A 9,815-nucleotide genomic window follows, 5' to 3' on the forward strand; every position below is an offset into this window, starting at 1 on the left:
TACCACCACACCACTACCATTACCCCTGCATCATGTCTGAATAATACCACCACACCACTACCATTACCCCTGCATCATGTCTGAATAATATCACCACACCACTACCATTACCCCTGCATCATGACTGAATAATACCACCACACCACTACAATTACCACTGCATCATGACTGAATAATACCACCACACCACTACCATCACCACTGCATCATGACTGAATAATACCACCACACCACTACCATTACCACTGCATCATGACTGAATAATACCACCACACCACTACCATCACCACTGCATCATGACTGAATAATACCACCGCACCACTACCATTACCCCTGCATCATGACTGAATAATTCCACCACACCGCTACCATTACCACTGCATCATGACTGAATAATACCGCCACACCACTACCATTACCACTGCATCATGACTGAATAATACCACCACACCGCTACCATTACCACTGCATCATGACTGAATAATACCACCACACCACTACCATTACTACTGCATCATGACTGAATAATACCACCACACCACTACCATCACCACTGCATCATGACTGAATAATACCACCGCACCACTACCATTACCCCTGCATCATGACTGAATAATTCCACCACACCGCTACCATTACCACTGCATCATGACTGAATAATACCGCCACACCACTACCATTACCACTGCATCATGACTGAATAATACCACCACACCGCTACCATTACCACTGCATCATGACTGAATAATACCACCACACCACTACCATCACCACTGCATCATGACTGAATAGTACCACCACACAACTAATGTGACCGCAACCCGTGAAACGTTTTTTTAGATGCAGTTTTTTATGTCCAAACCGGGAGGAGGAGTAACACTTCCCAATGTAACTTGAAACTTATTATTATCCACTCCTGCTTTTGGCTTCAAAAACCGCATCTGAAAAAGCTGAATAATACCACCACACCACTATCATTACCACTGCATCATGACTGAATAATACCACCACACCACTACCATTACCACTGCATCATGACTGAATAATACCACCAAACCACTACTATTACCCCTGCATCATGACTGAATAATACCACCACACCACTACCATCACCACTGCATCATGACTGAATAATACCACCACACCACTACCATTACCCCTGCATCATGTCTGAATAATACCGCCACACCACTACCATTACCACTGCATCATGACTGAATAATACCTCCACACCACTTTCATTACCCCTGCATCATGACTGAATAATACCACCACACCACTACAATTACCACTGCATCATGACTGAATAATACCACCACACCACTACCATCACCACTGCATCATGACTGAATAATACCACCACACCACTACCATCACCACTGCATCATGACTGAATAATACCACCACACCACTACCATCACCACTGCATCATGACTGAATAATACCACCACACCACTACCATTACCACTGCATCATGACTGAATAATACCATCACACCACTACCACTGCATCATGACTGAATAATACCACCACACCACTACAATTACCACTGCATCATGACTGAATAATACCACCACACCACTACCATCACCACTGCATCATGACTGAATAATACCACCACACCACTACCATCACCACTGCATCATGACTGAATAATACCACCACACCACTACCATTACCCCTGCATCATGTCTGAATAATACCGCCACACCACTACCATTACCCCTGCATCATGTCTGAATAATATCACCACACCACTACCATTACCCCTGCATCATGACTGAATAATACCACCACACCACTACAATTACCACTGCATCATGACTGAATAATACCACCACACCACTACCATTACCACTGCACCATGACTGAATAATACCGCCACATCACTATCATTACCACTGCATCATGACTGAATAATACCACCACACCACTACCATTACCACTGCACCATGACTGAATAATACCACCACACCGCTACCATTACCACTGCATCATGACTGAATAATATCACCACACCACTATCATTACCACTGCATCATGACTGAATAATACCACCACACCACTACCATTACCACTACATCATGACTGAGTAATACCACCACACCGCTACCATTACCACTGCATCATGACTGAATAATACCACCACACCACTACCATTACCACTACATCATGACTGAGTAATACCACCACACCGCTACCATTACCACTGCACCATGACTGAATAATACCACCACACCACTACCATTACCACTGCATCATGACTGAATAATACCATCACATCGCTACCATTACCACTGCATCATGACTGAATAATACCACCACACCACTATCATTACCCCTGCATCATGACTGAATAATACCACCACACCACTACCATTACCACTGCATCATGTCTGAATAATACCGCCACACCTCTACCATTACCACTGCATCATGTCTGAATAATACCACCACATCACTACCATTACCACTGCATCATGACTGAATAATACCACCACACCACTACCATTACCCCTGCATCATGACTGAATAATACCACCACACCACTACACCATTACCACTGCATCATGACTGAATAATACCTCCACACCTCTACCATTACCCCTGCATCATGACTGAATAATACCACAACACCACTACCATTACCACTGCATCATGACTGAATAATACCTCCACATCACTACCATTACCACTGCATCATGACTGAATAATACCTCCACACCACTACCATTACCAGTGCATCATGTCTGAATAATACCACCACACCACTACCATTACCCCTGCATCATGCCTGAATAATACCACCACACCACTACCATTACCAGTGCATCATGTCTGAATAATACCACCACACCACTACCATTACCACTGCATCATGACTGAATAATACCACCACACCACTACCATTACCCCTGCATCATGACTGAATAATACCGCCACACCTCTACCATTACCACTGCATCATGACTGAATAATACCGCCACACCACTACCATTACCACTGCATCATGACTGAATAATATCACCACACCACTATCATTACCACTGCATCATGACTGAATAATACCACCACACCACTATCATTACCACTGCATCATGACTGAATAATACCACCACACCACTACCATTACCACTGCACCATGACTGAATAATACCGCCACACCACTACCATTACCACTGCATCATGACTGAATAATACCATCACATCGCTACCATTACCACTGCATCATGACTGAATAATACCACCACACCACTACCATTACCACTGCATCATGCCTGAATAATACCACCACACCACTACCATTACCACTGCATCATGACTGAATAATACCACCACACCACTACCATTACCACTGCACCATGACTGAATAATACCGCCACACCACTACCATTACCACTGCATCATGACTGAATAATACCATCACATCGCTACCATTACCACTGCATCATGACTGAATAATACCACCACACCACTATCATTACCCCTGCATCATGACTGAATAATACCACCACACCACTACCATTACCCCTGCATCATGACTGAATAATATCACCACATCAATATCATTACCACTGCATCATGACTGAATAATACCACCACACCACTACCATTACCACTGCACCATGACTGAATAATACCGCCACATCACTATCATTACCACTGCATCATGACTGAATAATACCACCACACCACTACCATTACCACTGCACCATGACTGAATAATACCACCACACCGCTACCATTACCCCTGCATCATGACTGAATAATACCACCACACAACTACCATTACCCCTGCATCATGACTGAATAATACCGCCACACCACTACCATTACCACTGCATCATGACTGAATAATACCACCACACCACTACCATTACCCCTGCATCATGACTGAATAATACCACCACACCACTACCATTACCACTGCATCATGACTGAATAATACTACCACACCACTACAATTACCACTGCATCATGACTGAATAATACCACCACACCACTACCACTGCATCATGACTGAATAATACCACCACACCACTACCATTACCACTGCATCATGACTGAATAATATCACCACACCACTATCATTACCACTGCATCATGACTGAATAATACCACCACACCACTACCATTACCACTGCACCATGACTGAATAATACCGCCACACCACTACCATTACCACTGCATCATGACTGAATAATACCATCACATCGCTACCATTACCACTGCATCATGACTGAATAATACCACCACACCACTATCATTACCCCTGCATCATGACTGAATAATACCACCACACCACTACCATTACCCCTGCATCATGACTGAATAATATCACCACATCACTATCATTACCACTGCATCATGACTGAATAATACCACCACACCACTACCATTACCACTGCACCATGACTGAATAATACCGCCACATCACTATCATTACCACTGCATCATGACTGAATAATACCACCACACCACTACCATTACCACTGCACCATGACTGAATAATACCACCACACCGCTACCATTACCCCTGCATCATGACTGAATAATACCACCACACAACTACCATTACCCCTGCATCATGACTGAATAATACCGCCACACCACTACCATTACCACTGCATCATGACTGAATAATACCACCACACCACTACCATTACCCCTGCATCATGACTGAATAATACCACCACACCACTACCATTACCACTGCATCATGACTGAATAATACTACCACACCACTACAATTACCACTGCATCATGACTGAATAATACCACCACACCACTACCACTGCATCATGACTGAATAATACCACCACACCACTACCATTACCACTGCATCATGACTGAATAATATCACCACACCACTATCATTACCACTGCATCATGACTGAATAATACCACCACACCACTACCATTACCACTGCACCATGACTGAATAATACCGCCACACCACTACCATTACCACTGCATCATGACTGAATAATACCATCACATCGCTACCATTACCACTGCATCATGACTGAATAATACCACCACACCACTATCATTACCCCTGCATCATGACTGAATAATACCACCACACCACTACCATTACCCCTGCATCATGACTGAATAATACCACCACACCACTACAATTACCACTGCATCATGACTAAATAATACCGCCACTCCACTACCCATACCACTATATCATGACTGAATAATACCACCACCACTACCACCACACCACTACCATTACCACTGCATCATGACTGAATAATACCACCACACCACTACCCTTACCCTGCATCATGACTGAATAATACCGCCACATCACTATCATTACCACTGCATCATGACTGAATAATACTACCACACCACTACAATTACCACTGCATCATGACTGAATAATATCACCACACCACTACAATTAGCACTGCATCATGACTGAATAATATCACCACACCACTACCATGACTACTGCATCATGACTAAATAATACCGCCACACCACTACCCATACCACTATATCATGACTGAATACCACCACCATTACCACCACACCACTACCATTACCATTGCATCATGACTGAATAATACCACCACACCACTACCATTACCACTGCATCATGACTGAATAATACCACCACACCGCTACCATTACCACTGCATCATGACTGAATAATACCACCACACCACTACCATTACCACTGCATCATGACTGAATAATATCACCACACCACTACCATTACCCCTGCATCATGACTGAATAATACCACCACACCACTACCATTACCCCTGCATCATGACTGAATAATACCACCACACCACTACCATTAGCACTGCATCATGACTGAATAATACCACCACACCACTACCATTACCACTGCATCATGACTGAATAATACCACCACACCACTACCATTACCACTGCATCATGACTGAATAATACCACCACACCACTACCATTACCACTACATCATGACTGAATAATACCACCACACCACTACCATTACCCCTGCATCATGACTGAATAATACCGCCACATCACTACCATTGCCACTGCATCATGACTGAATAATACCACCACACCACTACTACTGCATCATGACTGAATAATACCACCACACCGCTACCATTACTACTGCATCATGACTGAATAATACCACCACACCACTACCATTACCCCTGCATCATGACTGAATAATACCACCAACACCACTACCATTACCACTGCATCATGACTGAATAATACCACCACCATTACCACCACACCACTACCATTACCACTGCATCTTGACTGAATAATACCACCACACCACTACCATTACCTTGCATCATGACTGAATAATACCGCCACATCACTATCATTACCATTACCACTGCATCATGACTGAATAATATCACCACATCACTACCATTACCATTGCATCATGACTGAATAATATCACCACACCACTACCATTACCACTGCATCATGACTGAATAATACCACCACACCACTACCATTACTACTGCATCATGACTAAATAATACCGCCACTCCACTACCATTACCCTGCATCATGACTGAATAATACCGCCACATCACTATCATTACCACTGCATCATGACTGAATAATACTACCACACCACTACAATTACCACTGCATCATGACTGAATAATATCACCACACCACTACAATTAGCACTGCATCATGACTGAATAATATCACCACACCACTACCATGACTACTGCATCATGACTAAATAATACCGCCACACCACTACCCATACCACTATATCATGACTGAATAATACCACCACCATTACCACCACACCACTACCATTACCACTGCATCCTGACTGAATAATACCATCACACCACTACCATTACCACTGCATCATGACTGAATAATACCACCACACCCCTACAATTACCACTGCATCATGACTGAATAATACCACCACACCGCTACCATTACCACTGCATCATAACTGAATAATATCACCACACCACTACCATTACCCCTGCATCATGACTGAATAATACCACCACACCACTACCATTACCCCTGCATCATGACTGAATAATACCACCACACCACTACCATTACCCCTGCATCATGACTGAATAATACCACCACACCACTACCATTAGCACTGCATCATGACTGAATAATACCACCACACCACTACCATTACCACTGCATCATGACTTAATAATACCACCACACCACTACCATTACCACTGCATCATGACTGAATAATACCACCACACCACTACCATTACCACTGCATCATGACTGAATAATACCACCACACCACTACCATTACCACTACATCATGACTGAATAATACCGTCACACCACTACCATTACCACTGCATCATGACTGAATAATACCACCACACCACTACCATTACCACTACATCATGACTGAATAATACCGTCACACCACTACCATTACCACTACATCATGTCTGAATAATACCACCACAGCACTACCATTACCACTGCATCATGGCTGAATAATACCATCACACCACTACCATTACCCTGCATCATGACTGAATAATACCACCACACCACTACCATTACCCCTGCATCATGACTGAATAATACTACCACACCACTACAATTACCACTGCATCATGACTGAATAATACCACCACACCACTATCATTACCCCTGCATCATGACTGAATAATACCTCCACACCACTACCATTACCACTGCATCATGACTGAATAATACCACCACACCACTACCATTACCACTGCATCATGACTGAATAATACCACCACACCGTTACCATTACCCCTGCATCATGACTGAATAATACCTCCACACCGCTACCATTACCACTGCATCATGACTGAATAATACCACCACACTGCTACCATTACCACTGCATCATGACTGAATAATACCATCACACCACTACCATTACCCTGCATCATGACTGAATAATACCACCACACTACTACCATTACCACTGCATCATGACTGAATAATACCACCACACCACTATCATTACCCCTGCATCATGACTGAATAATACCGTCACACCACTACCATTACCCCTGCATCATGACTGAATAATACCATCACACCACTACCATTACCAGTGCATCATGACTGAATAATACCTCCACATCACTACCATTACCACTGCATCATGACTGAATAATACCACCACACCACTACCATTACCCTGCATCATGACTGAATAATACCACCACACTACTACTATTACCACTGCATCATGACTGAATAATACCACCACACCACTATCATTACCCCTGCATCATGACTGAATAATACCACCACACCACTACCATTACCCCTGCATCATGACTGAATAATACCACCACACCACTACCATTACCCCTGCATCATGACTGAATAATACCACCACACCACTACCATTAGCACTGCATCATGACTGAATAATACCACCACACCACTACCATTACCACTGCATCATGACTTAATAATACCACCACACCACTACCATTACCACTGCATCATGACTGAATAATACCACCACACCACTACCATTACCACTGCATCATGACTGAATAATACCACCACACCACTACCATTACCACTACATCATGACTGAATAATACCGTCACACCACTACCATTACCACTGCATCATGACTGAATAATACCACCACACCACTACCATTACCACTACATCATGACTGAATAATACCGTCACACCACTACCATTACCACTACATCATGTCTGAATAATACCACCACAGCACTACCATTACCACTGCATCATGGCTGAATAATACCATCACACCACTACCATTACCCTGCATCATGACTGAATAATACCACCACACCACTACCATTACCCCTGCATCATGACTGAATAATACTACCACACCACTACAATTACCACTGCATCATGACTGAATAATACCACCACACCACTATCATTACCCCTGCATCATGACTGAATAATACCTCCACACCACTACCATTACCACTGCATCATGACTGAATAATACCACCACACCACTACCATTACCACTGCATCATGACTGAATAATACCACCACACCGTTACCATTACCCCTGCATCATGACTGAATAATACCTCCACACCGCTACCATTACCACTGCATCATGACTGAATAATACCACCACACTGCTACCATTACCACTGCATCATGACTGAATAATACCATCACACCACTACCATTACCCTGCATCATGACTGAATAATACCACCACACTACTACCATTACCACTGCATCATGACTGAATAATACCACCACACCACTATCATTACCCCTGCATCATGACTGAATAATACCGTCACACCACTACCATTACCCCTGCATCATGACTGAATAATACCATCACACCACTACCATTACCAGTGCATCATGACTGAATAATACCTCCACATCACTACCATTACCACTGCATCATGACTGAATAATACCACCACACCACTACCATTACCCTGCATCATGACTGAATAATACCACCACACTACTACTATTACCACTGCATCATGACTGAATAATACCACCACACCACTATCATTACCCCTGCATCATGACTGAATAATACCACCACACCACTACCATTACCCCTGCATCATGACTGAATAATACCTCCACATCACTACCATTACCACTGCATCATGCCTGAATAATACCGCCATACAGGGACACTGATATCAGATATCCGATATCTGGGACATCCCCATACAGACGCCAACCGCTGCAGAACAGTATAATACACATTTATTAAAGTATCTGCACCAGTTTTCTGGGGACTTTGCACTGGATAGAACATCTTTAAAGTTTGTACATGTATTTAT

Source organism: Engystomops pustulosus, chromosome 8 (assembly GCF_040894005.1).
Source record: "Engystomops pustulosus chromosome 8, aEngPut4.maternal, whole genome shotgun sequence".
In the NCBI taxonomy this organism is placed as follows: Eukaryota; Metazoa; Chordata; class Amphibia; order Anura; family Leptodactylidae; genus Engystomops; species Engystomops pustulosus.